This window comes from Phyllobates terribilis, unplaced genomic scaffold, assembly GCF_046119375.1.
Source record: "Phyllobates terribilis strain yellow unplaced genomic scaffold, ASM4611937v1 Scaffold_60__1_contigs__length_8166268, whole genome shotgun sequence".
Lineage (NCBI taxonomy): Eukaryota > Metazoa > Chordata > Amphibia > Anura > Dendrobatidae > Phyllobates > Phyllobates terribilis.
Genome location: NW_027362820.1, coordinates 4,093,534 through 4,109,674, shown reverse-complemented (window position 1 = coordinate 4,109,674; position 16,141 = coordinate 4,093,534). Strand labels below are relative to the sequence as shown.

The 16,141-nt window shown below is 47.7% G+C and overlaps 1 protein-coding gene across 3 annotated transcripts in view; it reads left to right on the top strand.

Annotated features, from left to right (window-relative positions):
• The window catches only part of LOC141192327 (uncharacterized), an 85,686-nt gene that overhangs the window by 41,108 nt on the left and 28,437 nt on the right, over positions 1 to 16,141 (top strand). The window contains exon 1 of one of the 3 annotated variants that reach the window (XM_073661825.1): positions 13,102 to 13,170. The exons of 1 other annotated variant lie outside the window; for it this stretch is intronic. The gene's annotated coding sequence lies outside the window, so the exon portion shown is untranslated. Of the gene's footprint in view, positions 1 to 13,101; positions 13,171 to 16,049; positions 16,112 to 16,141 lie in introns of those variants that run through there. One more of the 3 variants, XM_073661827.1, reaches the window with a different exon arrangement.

The following is a 16,141-nucleotide window of genomic DNA, read 5'->3' as shown; positions in this document are numbered from 1 at the left end:
ACTCGAGCATTTTTCCTGCAGCCCCCCTCAGAGGTCTGCAGGGGGCCCAAAAAATGACGTGGAAACAGCGTGGGGAAGACCCCTGGAAACATCTCTGACTCCCAGGTCACTGCTGTGAACAATGTTGTCAGAGTATTATGCCACTTTTACAGACTCACAATCACCAAAAAAATGTTCTTCCACACCTTGGGCTATGTTCACACGTAGCATTTTTGATGAGTTTTTGCACTTTTGCATTGCTATCAACGGTGAAATATACATTCACCAGTAAATGTCATTGTCATGAACTACATCGGGGGATCACACAATATCTCACCGCTGTCGTCAGGGATTTGCGCACACACGATCCCGATTACTCACTATGTAGGTATCGACAAACGCACAGTGAGGGTATGGCATACACACCTCCGGATTCCAACGCATGAAACTTGTGTATATGCCAGAGTACGGTCACTGCCAGCTTCACGATAGCCCACTTATTATTATTCGCTGCCAGCACTATTACATTTTATATTTAATCCAAAAGGGAGGCAGTGTTCATGAAAAATATACAAACGGTTTTACAAAAGGAGACGTTTACAATACAGAATGTACAGTTACACAAAAATAAACAGGATTAAAGAATTACTTACTAAAAAGATTGCAGAGACAATTCAGTTTAGCTGGAGGGAGGCGCTCCAATGACCTTTATGGAACGGGACCCCTTGCTTACAAATATACATTCTCTGGCAATGAATACTGACCCACCTTCGTCTGTGTCTTTTATTCCAAAGAAGGAGACCTGCCTACACACCCCTTGTGCTGACATCATGTGGCCTGGGCTCCAGCCTTCTTATTTTTATTAAAATATCTGGCTTCTGTGATAACTTATCGCTGGTTGATTGCCGAAGCTTGAAAGTGATACCATATTTTCCATTATACATTTACTTTTCTTTAGAGACCACATGACATAGCTGTGGTCTGTTATCTGATACATTTGCATTACCGCTCACTTGAGGGGCATACAGCTACGGAAAATTATGCATCTTGTTCCTTAGCTGACCCTGCCAATAAAATTATGGACCCCATTATTGTCGGATATATAGAACTTTAGATATTCTATATTTCGCAACGGTGCCGGCCAAACTGTAGAGTTCTTTTGAAGCCAGGGGCTACATCTTTATTAGCTGGGTGTAAATTTGTCACAAGCCTGGGCCACTGGAAAACACACTCTCATGTTAATTGGGTTAGTCACCTCTCATGTGTGCTAGCATTTGCCTGAGGACAGCTCTTGTACTGATAAATGGTTGATAAGGGAGGGGTGAGAGGGGCTTCAGGGGGAGAGACAGTATTTTCAATATTTCTATGACAGAGGAGAAGAGAGATTTTCAATATTTCCATGACAGTCATTTTAACATTTTACTACCTTATTTGCCCATGTGGTGTGTGAGACATGATCAGAAGATGCTTTGAACTTCCCATTATTAAAGAGTGGGTCTCTTATAAAGTTATTGCGCATGCAGTGACTCCAAGGGCTGCCAAAATTTGGACGCACTCCAATACCCCTTTGAAGAGACGTAGAGGAGGGCCTCAATAAAAAAAAGTGTTACCATTGTTAAGGAGTGGGTCTGCTTGTTTCCTAGGTAGACTGTGATGAGCATAGGGTCTCCGGGCCTCATATAGACCCGATGACGCTATGCGGCCAGCCAATCGCTGTAATGCCACAATCATCATGGCTTTGGCATTACAGTGAGTGACAGGTAATCCCTGCATGTTAATTGGCTCTCTAAAATGCGCCAAACATGCGGGGCCCGGACCCAAGCTCCCGCCCAAGCAATCCGGAAGTACTCGCTTAGCAACTCGAGCAGTGAGATGCTCGGGCGAGTAACAAGCAGTGGTGAGCATGCTCGCTCATCACTAATCTGTACTTATATATGACCATAGGCGGATTATAATGAGGGCAATCCGGGCTACCGCCCGGGGCCCCCGAGCCTGAAGGGGGCCCGCGGCTGCGGGGGGGGGGGGGGTCTAATGCCGGATTGCCCTCATTATATGTGCGGGCCGCCGCGGCACATACCGGTAGCAGTGGTGGGAGGGGGGCCCCGGAACGCTCCCCCAGCAGCGGCCGCCGCTACTTCTTCATCGGCCGGGCCAGCACTGCAGCAGTTAACTTCCCTGTGCTGGCTCGGCCGCATCACTGCTAGGAGACACGGCCCTGTGCGCAGCCGTGTCTCCTAGCTGTGACGTCACACAGTGCGCGCCCGGCCTGCACTGCTGCAACGGAGAAGTCAGAGCAGGCCGGAAGAATGGAGCCGGGGGATGGTGAGTCTGTGTGTGTGTGTGTGTATGTGTATGTATGTGTGTGTGTGTGTGTGTGTGTGTGGGCAGATATTTTGTGATGTCTGTTTATATGTATTTTTGTGATTCAAATGTGTTTATGCGTGTATGTATATGTCTGTATATGTTTGTGTGTGTGCGTGACTGCGTGCGGCCTCCTGCTGAGTATAGTTGGCGCCGTGCTGCCTCCTGCTGTCTCTGCGGGGGGGCCGTGCGGCCTCCCACTATGTATAGATGGCGCCGTGCGGCCCCCCGCTGTGTATAGATGGCGCCGTGCGGCCCCCTGCTGTGTATCGGTGGCGCCGTGCGGCCCCCTGCTGTGTATCGGTGGTGCCGTGCGGCCCCCTGCTGTGTATAGATGGCGCCGTGCGGCCCCCTGCTGTGTATAGATGGCGCCGTGCGGCCCCCTGCTGTGTATAGATGGCGCCGTGCGGCCCCCTGCTGTGTATAGATGGCGCCGTGCGGCCCCCTGCTGTGTATAGATGGCGCCGTGCGGCCTCATGCTGTATATAGATGGCACCGTGCGGCCTCCTGCTGTCTCTGGGGGGGCGCCGTGCTGCCTCCCGCTGTGTATAGATGGCGCCGTGCGGCCTCCTGCTGTGTATAGATGGCGCCGTGCGGCCTCCCCCTGTGTATAGATGGCTACGTGCGGCCTCCCGCTGTGTATAGATGACACCGTGCAGCCTCCCGCTGTGTATAGATGGCTACGTGTGCTCAATATTGAGTCATACAATTAATTTAAGGCTATGTGCCCACGATACAGAAATGTTCCGGATTTTTTTTGAGCGTTTCTGCATCTCCCTGGCAGAAAAAACGCATGCAGATTTTACATGTGGATTGTACATGCGTTTTCCTGCCAGGGACATGCGGATGTGAAGCGTTCTTCACTTGCATTTCCACATGCGGGTTGTGATTTTAGCATCACTTGGAAAGTGCTTGACAACTTGGTCACACTATATAAATCCATGCAACCGGCATGGATTTATATACACTGTGTTCCAAATTATTATGCAAATAATATTTTCTCAGATTTTCCCAAATTACCTATATGAATTGCAGTCATTGTAATTTTCCAGTCAAATAACTATTAGAGTACAATTGAAAGGTTTTTGTACAAACTGCCTATGATAACAGTATATTTTTAAAAAAATAAAAAACTCAAACTACACTCAAAATGCATGTTCCAAATTATTATGCAAAGCAGAGTTTTCAACCTTTTAATTTTAATAAAGAACAAAAAATGGTCATTTTTTAAATTATAAGCATTAGCAGGTTATTACAAACTGAAATCAAACAGTTTTCAACTCAAAACTTTATTCTAGGTGACGTTACATTTGCACATAGGACCCCTTGTTCGAAAGGAGCTTCTGAACTCTCTCGTCCATTGAATTTGTCAGGTTTTGGATGGTTTCTGCTTTAATTGTTTTGCATGAGGACAGAATACCCTCCCAGAGCTGTTGCTTAGATGTGAACTGCCTCCCGCCATCATAGACACTCCTTTTGATGATGCTCCAGAGGTTCTCAATGGGGTTGAGGTTAGGGAAGCATGGGTGCTACACCATAAGTTTGTCCCCTTTTATGCCCATAGCAGCCAGAGATGCAGATGTGTTTTGTGCAGCATGAGACGGTGCATTATCATCCATGAAAATTTTGAGTTGAAAACTGTTTGATTTCAGTTTGTAATAACCTGCTAATGCTTATAATTTCAAAAATGACCATTTTTTTTGTTCTTTATTAAAATGAAAAGGTTGAAAACTCTGCTGTCCATAATAATTTGGAACATGCATTTTGAGTGCAGTTTGAGTGTTTTATTTTTTTAAAAATATACTGTTATCATAGCCAGTTTGTACAAAAACCTTTCAATTGTACTCTAATAGTTATTTGACTGAAAAATTACAATGACTGCAATTCATATAGGTAATTTGGGAAATCTGAGAAAATATTATTTGCATAATAATTTGGAACACAGTGTAGATTAGAGCTGATTCGGTAAGATCCTCACAGGAGTAACTCTAATCCAGCGAAAAAGTAGGAGAAACAGGTCAGCTCAGTCATATACAGAAGAGCTGTGCAGAGGAAACTTGCGGTGACACAGGAAAAAGGTAGGAAGAAAAATTGCAGCATTCAAATCTTCGTAAAAAAAATCTTTATTAAAAAAATACTTAAAAGGTCACAAGTCCAGTAACCATCTGTTACCAGCAAATGTTCACACTGCTGTCTATATTCATTGCATATACAATTGTGAATTGGGAAGAGTCTTATAGGATATCCTGCAATGCACATGATCAAACACGACCAATCACAGGAAAGAAGGTCACAGCAGGTAACAAAGCAGGTGAGTAATAAAGAGAAAAATTGCATCATAATAATCAGGGGCCCAGAAGAGCAGATCTCACCACTTTACCGCACGTACAGAGTAATTTTCCTCCTATTTAAGCCCTAGATTCCCCTTTCATTGCTCCTATAAAGTATGATGCCAACTAAAGTGCCTCCCCAAACACTGTAAGATACCCACACAGTGTATTCCTACACAGTACCCTCCACACCACATTATGATGACCCTACTGTACCTAGGGCCGGGACAAGGTGCTTTGGTGACCTGAAGCCTGAACTCACATGAACTTTCCCACGGCCGCACAGGTCAGCCTCACCTCCCAGACCATCAGACCGATCATGATTAGTGTGTGTGCGATGTCTGCGTGTGTGTGCGGGGTGTCTGTGCGATGTTTGTGCGGGTGTGCGCGGTGTCTGTGCGTGCAGGCAGACATAGGCCGATGTGACACTACTACTCCCATCGGCCTATGTCTGTCCCCCGTCCACTCGTGCCAGCAGGATCAGCTCGATGGGAGCAGTAGTTCCCATCAGCCTGATGCTGCTATTTAAATTGCCCTACTGTGTCCCCAATAAATTTTAAATACATGTCATTGGTGGCCAGTGGTTGCCTACAATAAATTAGTTCATACATTACCTGTCCCCGCCGATCGCCACCTAAAATAAAATAAAAAACTACACCTATACTCACCTAGACACCTAATTCCCCGAAGCCATTGATCTCCTGTAATAAAATATAAAATAATAAACCACAACCTTATCCTTACCCCTCCGTAGTAGTCCACGAGTGTCCCACGAAGATCTCCAGTTCAGAGAAGCCACATAGAATGTGACCGCTCTAAACCGCTGCCGCCGCTAGAATGACGGGGCCGTAAGGGTTTGCCGGAGTTCAGGCAGTGCTGCTTCGGTTAGCTGCTTTACGGCCCTGCTGTATCGTGAGAAATTCCCACGGTACAGTAGTGCCGTAAAGGAGGTCTCCGGAGCTGCGCTGCCTGAATGCACTCCGGTGACCTCAGTCAGTGGCTCCCGCTGCCGGGAGCGGACGTGTTCCCGGCAGCGTGAGCTTACAGCAGCCATGCACAGCTGTCACCATCTCCAGATGTGACAGCTGTGCATGGGAGATCAGCGCAGGAACGTGGACAGGTAACTATTATTTTTAGTAAACTAAGAATTAAATAAAATGGTGTGTTTTATTTCAAATAAATTATTTTTTTCTGGGTGTAGTGTGTTTTTTCTTTTTAACACTTTGTAGGTTAGTAATGGGGGTGTCTTATAGACGCCCATCATTACTAACCTGGGCTTCATGGCAGCTGGCGCTGACATGAACCCCACCACTATTACCCCCTGCCACCGCACCAGGGCAGCGTGGAAGAGCGAGGCTAAGTGCCAGAATTGGCGCATCATATGGATGCGCCATTTCTGGGGCGGCTGACGGCTGGTGTTTCTAGCCTGGGAGGGGGCCATTATTCATGGCACCCTTCCTGGGCTATTAATATCAGCCCCCAGCTGTCTGCCTAGCCTTTGCTAGCTATTAAAATAGGGGGAACCCCACGTAATTTTTTTGGGGGGGGTCCCCCATTTTAATAGCTAGTAAAGGCTAGGTATTCAGCTGGGGGCTGATATTAGTAGCCTGGGAAGCTCCGTGGGTATTACCCCCTTCCCAGGCTTCAAACATCTGCCCCAGCCGTCTGCTTAACCTCCGCTAGAGACTAAAATTATGGGGGATCCCACGCCAATTTTTTTTTAAATAAATCCTTTATTTTAACACTAAATGACATTTGAGGAGTTAATAAAGATGCAGTCCCTAAATTATTATTTATTTTTTAATTAATTTTTCCCAAAACTTTTGACGTGGGCTTCGCCATATTTTTGTATGCCAGCCAGGTACAGCATCCAGCTTCTATGAACGCGCCATTTTCCGGGGCGGCTGCGGACTGCAATTTTCAGCGGGGGGGGGGCAGAAAGCTTGGGCCTCCCTGCGCTGCAGATTCCATCCCCCAGCTGCCTAGTTGTACCTGGCTGGACACAAAAATAGGGAGAAGCTCCACGTTTTTTTTTTTTTTAATTATTTCATGAAATTCATGGAATAATTAAGAAAAAAAGGGCTTCCCTATATTGTTGTGTCCAACCAGGTACAAATAGGCAGCTGGTGGTTGGGGGCAGCCCGTTCCTGCCTGCTGTACCTGGCTGGACACAAATATAGTGCAAAGCCCCACGTCAATTTTTTTTTAATTATTTCAGGAAATTCATGAAATAATTAAAAAAAATTTATGTGGGGCTTCGCCCTATATTTGTGTCCAGCCAGGTACAGCAGGCAGGAACGGGCTGCCCCCAACCACCAGCTGCCTATTTGTACCTGGCCGGACACAACAATATGGGGAAGCCCTTTTTTTCTTAATTATTCCATGAATTTCATGAAATAATTTTAAAAAAAAATACGTGGGGCTTCGCCCTATTTTTGTGTCCAGCCAGGTACAACTAGGCAGCTGGGGGCTGGAATCTGCAGCGCAGGGAGGCCCAAGCTTTCTGGGCCCCACCCGCTGCAAATTGCAGTCCGCAGCCGCCCCGGAAAATGGCGCGTTCATAGAAGCGCCATCTTCTGGCGCTGTACCCAACTCATCCAGGGCCCTGATGCGGTGGCTCACTGGGTAATAAAGGGGTTAAGGCCAGCTTGGCATTATCAGCTGGCCCTAAGCCCGAAATTCATGGGGTCACGCCAATATTAGACATGACCGCCATGAATTTCTAGTAAAGTATTTAAAAAAAACACAAACACACAGAAAAAAGTCCTTTAATTGAAATAAAGACACAATTCTTTATTGTTCTAAATTAAACCATACTTACCGTCACGCCCATTCCAGCTGAAGCCAACGATCTCCTTCAATAAAAGAAAAATAATAAAGCAACCTCATCCTTACCTTTCCATGGTTCCTACGACAGCTTCAGCTCTGCTACATCGAGATGACAGGCTGGACCGCAGCAGAACGCTGCCATCCAGCCTGTCATCCCGCGGACACTGAGAAGCGCAGGCATGCTTGCGCTCCTCAGTGTCAGGCTGTGACGGTATAAAGATGAGCCGAGGTCATGTCCAATGAACTCAGCTCACCTCATGCACATCACTGACAGCGTGGGAAAATTCTCCTGCACTCAGCGCTTCAGCATGAGAATTCTCCCACGCTGTCAGTGACATACATGAGGTGAGGTCATGTCCAATGAACTCAGCTCACCTCATGCACGTCACTGACAGCGTGGGAAAATTCTCCTGCACTCAGCGCTTCAGCGTGAGAATTCTCCCACGCTGTCAGTGACGTACATGAAGTGAGCTGAGTTCATTGGACATGACCTCGGCTCATCTTTATGCCGTCACAGCCAGACACTGAGGAGCGCAAGCATGCCTGCGCTTCTCAGTGTCTGCGGGATGACAGGCTGGATGGCAGCGTTCTGCTGCGGTCCAGCCTGTCATCTCGATGTAGCAGAGCTGAAGCTGTCGTGGGAGCCATGGAAAGGTAAGGATGATGTTGCTTTATTATTTTACTTTTATTGCAGGAGATCGTTGGCTTCAGCTGGAATGGGCGTGACTGTAAGTATGGTTTAATTTAGAACAATAAAGAATTGTGTGTTTATTTCAATTAAAGGACTTTTTTCTGTGTGTTTGTGTTTTTTTTAAATACTTTACTAGAAATTCATGGTGGTCATGTCTAATATTGGCGTGACCCCATGAATTTCGGGCTTAGGGCCAGCTGATAATGCCAAGCTGGCCTTAACCCCTTTATTACCCAGTGAGCCACCGCACCAGGGCCCTGGATGAGTTGGGTACAGCGCCAGAAGATGGCGCTTCTATGAACGCGCCATTTTCCTGGGCGGCTGCGGACTGCAATTTGCAGCGGGTGGGGCCCAGAAAGCTTGGGCCTCCCTGCGCTGCAGATTCCAGCCCCCAGCTGCCTAGTTGTACCTGGCTGGACACAAAAATAGGGCGAAGCTCCACGTATTTTTTTTTTAAATTCATGAAATTCATGGAATAATTAAGAAAAAAAGGGCTTCCCTATATTGTTGTGTCCGGCTAGGTACAAATATGCTGCTGGTGGTTGGGGGCAGCCCGTTCCTGCCTGCTGTACCTGGCTGGACACAAATATAGGGCGAAGCCCCACATCAATTTTTTTTAATTTGCCCCCTCCCAGGCTGGTGTTTCTAGCCTGGGAGGGGGCCAATATTCATGGCACCCTTCCTGGGCTATTAAAATCAGCCCCCAGCTGTCTGCCTAGCCTTTGCTAGCTATTAAATTAGGGGGAACCCCACGTTATTTTTTGGGGGGGGGTTCCCCCATTTTAATAGCTAGTAAAGGCTAGGTATTCAGCTGGGGGCTGATATAAGTAGCCTGGGAAGCTCCGTGGGTATTACCCCCTTCCCAGGCTTCAAACATTTGCCCCAGCTGTCTGCTTAACCTCCGCTAGAGCCTAAAATTAAGGGGAACCCCACGCCAATTTTTTTTTAAATAAATCATTTATTTTAACACTAAATGACAAGTACAGTAAGCAACACTGTCACTGTACTTCATATATATGTGACTGACATGTTTCTATCTATCTAATCTTTGTGTGATGCTCTATTCTGTCTGTTATAAATTGTCGGGTACCGCTGCTGAATTGCCGGCCGGCTTTCTTAAAGAGACGGTGCACGAAAACACTAATATTTTTTTAAATAAATCCTTTACACTAAATGACAAGTACAGTAAGCAACACTGTCACTGTACTTCATAGATATGTGACTGACATGTTTCTATCTATCTAATCTATGTGTGAAGCTCTATTCTGTCTGTTATAAATTGTCGGGTACCGCTGCTGAATTGCCGGCCGGCTTTTTTAAAGAGACGGTGCACGAAAACACTAATATTTTTTTAAATAAATCCTTTACACTAAATGACAAGTTCTGTAAGTAACACTGTCACTGTACTTCATATATATGTGACTGACATGGTTCTATCTACCTAATCTATGTGTGAAGCTCTATTCTTTCTGTTGTAAATTGTCGGGTACCGGTGAATGCCGCTGATGAATTGCCGGCTTTTCATGTCATTCTACATTATTCTTAGTTGTTTTACTTCATGTAGAATTAACTTACAAGGAAAGAAAGGGTTTATTTTCATTCCGATATTTGTGTCCCATTGACTTGCATTGGTTTCCGGTATCGGAATCGGCGATATCCGATACTTTTTGGGTATCGGCCCGATCCAATCCGATACGATATTTCCTGATATCGGAAGGTATCGCTCAACACTAGTTCACATACAATGAGCCTGAGAGATTAGCGCAGTTATATCTGTCCTCCTGAAGCTCTGCAATCCAACTGTGGTATGAGGTTTCACAGAGCTGCTAGAGACAGGAGACTACCTGGAGGGAGGGGATTTCCTCACAATCTGGTGAGGAAGGAGAAATGAAAGTAAAAGAGATGTCTGTCAGGCCTATTGTATGTGACGGAGGGTTAATGAGAAAAACAGCTTTATGTACCCACCACATGCAGACCCATACAAGTAACACAATACTTCCCTGTGCAACCTACCGTATGAAGGCCAACTCAAGGGACATTATTATTATTTATTATTATAGCACCATTTATTCCATGGCGCTTTACATGTGATAGGGATATACATAACAAACGCATTTACATAATCTTAACAAAACGAGTCAGCGACTGGTACAGGAGGAGCGAGGACCCTGCCCGCGAGGGCTCACATTCTAGAAGGGATGGGTGAGGATACATTAGGTGAGGGTAGAGCTGGTCGTGCAGCGGTGGTTACTGCAGGTTGTAGGCTTGTCGGAAGAGGCAGGTCTTCAGGTTTCTTTTGAAGGTTTCCACGGTCGGTGAGAGTCTGATGTGTTGGGGTAGAGAGTTCCAGAGTAGGGGGGATGCACGGGAGAAAGCTTGTATACGATTGTGGGAGGAGGAGATAAGAGGGGAGTAGAGGAGGAGATCTTGTGAGGATCGGAGATTGCGTGCAGGTAAGTACCAGGAGACTAGGTCACAGATGTATGGGGGAGACAGGTTGTGGATGGCTTTGTATGCCATGGTTAGAGTTTTGAACTGAATTCTCTGGGCAATGGGGAGCCAGTGAAGAGATTGACAGAGAGGAGAGGCTGGGGAATAGCGGGGGGACAGGTGGATTAGTCGAGCAGCAGAGTTTAGGATAGATTGGAGAGGCGCAAGAGTGTTGGAAGGGAGGCCACGGAGCAGGAGGTTGCAGTAGTCGAGGCGGGATATGATGAGGGCATGCACTAGTGTTTTTGCAGAGTCTTTGCTGAGGAATGCACGGATCCAGGAGATGTTTTGAGTTGGAGTCGGCAGGAAGTGGAAAGAGCTTGGATATGTGGCTTGAAGGAGAGATCAGAGTCCAGGGTTACTCCAAGGCAGCGAGCTTGTGGGACTGGGGAGAGTGAACAGCCATTGACGTTGATAGCTATGTCAGTTGGGAGGGTTGAATGAGATGGCGGAAAGATGATGAACTCTGTTTTATCCATGTTGAGTTTTAGAAATCTGTCAGAGAAGAAGGATGTGATGGCGGTCAGACATTGTGGGATTTTGGTTAGTAGGGTGGAGATATCGGGTCCAGAGAGGTAGATCTGTGTGTCTTCAGCATAGAGGTGATACTGAAAACCGTGAGACTCTATGAGCTGTCCCAGGCCAAAGGTGTAGATGGAGAAGAGCAGAGGTCCTAGAACTGAACCTTGGGGGACACCAACAGATAGGGGGCGAGATGAGGAGGTGGTGCGTGAGTGGGAGACGCTGAATGTCCTGTCTGTTAAGTATGAGGAGATCCAAGATAAAGCCAAGTCCGTGATGCCAAGAGATGAGAGAATCTGGAGTAAGAGGGAATGGTCCACTGTGTCAAAGGCAGATGACAGGTCCAGAAGAAGGAGGATGGAGTAGTGTCGCTTGGATTTGACATTTAGTAGGTCGTTGGTGACTTTGGTCAGGGCAGTTTCAGTCGAGTGATGCGATCGGAAGCCAGATTGCAGGCGGTCAAAGAGGGAGCAGGCGGTCGAAGAGGGACATCATATATTATCCTGCGCAGCACTATGTAACATCATCTTCTTCCCCACACAGCTATGTCGCATCATCCTCTTCCTCCCTCACACAGCCCCCAGCATGCAAGTAATAGCACCCCCTCCTTCCCAACGCAGACCTCCAGCCCCATGCAAGTAACAGCACCAACCTCCTTCCCCACGCAGACCTCCAACACGAAGCCCCATGCAAGTAAAAGGACTCTCTTCTTCCCCACGCAGACCCACACATTAAAAAAATCCACCTGTTCCCTGTGCAGCCCTCATGTAGGAGCATCTTCTACTTCTGTAGCCCCAAAAACCCTTCATCTCCTCAGTCTAATCAATACAGCCACAGCAGCAGCCACAGCAGAAGTACATACACACGGCTCCGCTCCGCCCAGTACGCCTCGTACACGCGCGGCTCCGCCCAGTACGCCTCGTACACGCGCGGCTCCGCCCAGTACGCCTCGTACACGCGCGGCTCCGCCCAGTACGCCTCGTACACGCGCGCCTCCGCTCCGTACGCCTCGTACACGCGCGCCTCCGCTCCGTACGCCTAGTACACGCGCGCCTCCGCTCCGTACGCCTCGTACACGCGCGCCTCCGCTCCGTACGCCTCGTACACGCGCGCCTCCGCTCCGTACGCCTCGTACACGCGCGCCTCCGCTCCGTACGCCTCGTACACGCGCGCCTCCGCTCCGTAAACCTCGTACACACGTGGCTCTGCTACATCCACACTGTAAACCCCTCCTGACCCCCCACACATAAACTTCAGCTCACCGTACACCTCGTACACACACGGCTCTGCTCCGTATACCTCGTACACACGCGGCTCCGCTCCGTACACCTCGTACACACACGGCTCAGCTCCGTACGCCTCGCACACGCGCTGCTCCGCTCCGTACGCCTCATACACATGCGGCTCTGCTCCGTACGCCTCGTACACACGCGGCTCCGCTCCGTACGCCTCGTACACACGCGGCTCCGCTCCGCACGCCTCGTACACACGCGGCTCCGCTCCGCACGCTTCGTACACACGCGGCTCCGCTCCGCACGCCTCGTACACACGCGGCTCCGCTCCGCACGCCTCGTACACACGCGGCTCCGCTCCGCACGCCTCGTACACACGCGGCTCCGCTCCGCACGCCTCGTACACACGCGGCTCTGCTCCGTACACCTCGTACACGCGCGGCTCCGCTCCGTACACCTCGTACACACGCGGCTCTGCTCCGTACGCCTCGTACACACACGGCTCTGCTCCGTACACCTCGTACACACGCGGCTCTGCTACATCCACACTGTAAACCCCTCCTGACCCCACACATAAACTTCAGCTCATCCAGCACCATGACAACCAGCACAGCAGAGTCCTGCATCCACTGAGGCCCCTGATCATGTGACCCCTGACTCCTCCCCTCCTGTGACCTCATCACAGCTCCTGTGTGCACAGAACAGCCTATATGTGGTGGCGGCTCTGCAGGTGGAGGTATGTGGAGACCCCCATTACTGGGCGCAGGGGGCATTAACCCCTTCAGCACGGAGACTCTTTTGGGGTCTTGTGTTGCCCCTTTATAAGAATCATAAGGTTTTTGTTCTGTTCCCTGTAATAGATACATATGACCCAACTATGGAGACAGGAAGGGAGGAAACGTATTGTTCTCATAGTACAGGACCCCTTTACTGGCCCACAGTGTAATGCCCCCATTATGCCCCTTATGCAGTATGTATGATGCCCCCACACAGTGTAATGCCCCCATTATGCCCCTTATGCAGGATGTATGATGCCCCCCACACAGTGTAATGCCCCCATTATGCCCCTTATGCAGGATGTATGATGCCCCCACAGTGTAATGCCCCCATTATGCCCCTTATGCAGTATGTATGATGCCCCCACACAGTGTAATGCCCCCATTATGCCCCTTATACAGTATGTATGATGCGCCACACAGTGTAATGCCCCCATTATGCCCCTTATGCAGGATGTATGATGCCCCCACACAGTGTAATGCCCCCATTATACCCCTTATGCAGGATTTATGATGCCCCCACACAGTGTAATGCCCCCATTATGCCCCTTATGCAGGATGCATGATGCCCCCACACAGTGTAATGCCCCCATTATGCCCCCTATGCAGGATGTATAATGCCCCCAAACAGTGTAATACCCCATTATGCCCCTTATGCAGGATATATGATGCCCCCACACAGTGTAATGCCCCCATTATGCCCCTTATGCAGGATGTATGATGCCCCCACAGTGTAATGCCCCCATTATGCCCCTTATGCAGGATGTATGATGCCCCCACACAGTGTAATGCCCCCATTATGCCCCTTATGTAGTATGCCCCCACACAGTGTAATGCCCCCATTATGCCCCTTATACAGGATGTATGATGCCCCCCACACAGTGTAATGCCCCCATTATGCCCCTTATGCAGTATGTATGATGCCCCCACACAGTGTAATGACCCCATTATGCCCCTTATGCAGGATGTATGATGCCCCCACACAGTGTAATGCCCCCATTATGCCCCTTATACAGGATGTATGATGCCCCCTACACAGTGTAATGCCCCCATTATGCCCCTTATGTAGTATGTAGTATGCCCCCACACAGTGTAATGCCCCCATTATGCCCCTTATACAGGATGTATGATGCCCCCCCACAGTGTAATGCCCCCATTATGCCCCTTATGCAGTATGTATGATGCCCTCACACAGTGTAATGCCCCCTTTATGCAGGATGTATGATGCCCCACACAGTGTAATGCCCCCATCATGCCCCTTATGCAGTATGTAAGATGTATGATGCCCCCACACAGTGTAATGCCCCTATTATGCCCCTTATACATTATACATAGAGTGTGCAAAGCAGTCATCAAAGCAAAAGGTGGCTACTTTGAAGAACCTAGAATATAAAACATATTTTCAGTTGTTTCACACTTTTTTGTTAAGTATATAATTCCACATGTGTTAATTCATAGTTTTGATGCCTTCAGTGTGAATGTACAATTTTCATAGTCATGAAAATACAGAAAAATCTTTAAATGAGAAGGTGTGTCCAAACTTTTGGTCTGTACTGTATATACTGTAATACAATAGAAAAACAGAACTTATTTGGTACAGAAACCTTTGTTTGCAATTATATAGGTCAGATTTTTCCTGTAGCTGTTGACCAGGTTTGCACACACTGCAGCAGGGATTTTGGCCCACGCCTCCATACAGATCTTCTCCAGATCTTTCAGGTTTCGGGGCTGTTGCTGGGCAACATTGAGTTTCAGCATCCTCCAAAGATTTTCTATTGGGTTCAGGTATGGAGACTGACTATGCCACTCCAGAACCTTGACATGCTTCTTACAGAGCCACTCCTTTGTTGTCCTGGCTGTGTGTTTTGGGTCATTGTCATGCTGGAAGACCCAGCTATGACCCATCTTCAATGCTCTTACTGAAGGAAGGAGGTTGTTGGCTAAAATCTCTCGATATATCATCCCATCCATCCTTCCTTCAATACGATGCAGTCATCCTGTACCCTTTGCAGAAAAACACCCTCAAAGTATGATGTTTCCCCCACCATGCTTCATGATTGGGATGCTGTTCTTGGGGTTGTATTCATCCTTCTTCTTTCAAACACGGCGAGTGAAGTTGATAACAAAAAATTCTATTTTTGTCTCATCAGACCACATGACCTTCTGTCATGCCTCCTCTGAATCATCCAAGTGGTCATTGGTGAACTTTAAACGGGCCTGGACCAGAGGGAACTTTACATGCCCTGCAGGATTTTAATGACAGCATAGTGTGTTACTAACAGTAATGTTTGAGACTGTGGTCCCAATTCTCATTAAGTCATTGACCGGGTCCTTCCGTGTAGTTCTGAGCTGATTACTGACTTTTCTCAAAATCATCCTTACTCCACAAGGCGAGATCTTGTATGGAGCCCCAGACCGAGGAAGATTGACAATCATCTTGTGTTTGGTCCATTTTCTAATATTTCTGCGAACAGTTGTTGCCTTTTCACACAGCTGATTGCCTATTGTCCTGTAGCCCATCCCAGCCTTGTGCAGGTCTACAATTTTGTCCCTGGTGTCCTTAAACAGCTCTTTGGTATTTGCCATGGTGGAGAGGTTGGAATGTGATTGATTGAGTGTGTGGATAGGTGTCTTTTATACAGGTAACAAGTTCAAACAGGTGCAGTTAATACAGATAATGAGTGCAGAGTAGGAGGGCTTCTTAAAGAAAAATTAACAGGTCTGTGGGGGCCAGAATTCTTGCTAATTGGTAGGTGATCAAATACTTATTTCATGCAATAAAATGCAATTTAGTTTTTTTAAAAAATCATACAATATGATTTTTCTTGTTTTCATTTTTAGATTCTGTCTCTCATAGTTGAATTGTACCTACGATGAAAATCACAGACCTCTCCATTCTTTGTAGGTGTGAAAACTTGCAAAATCGTCAGT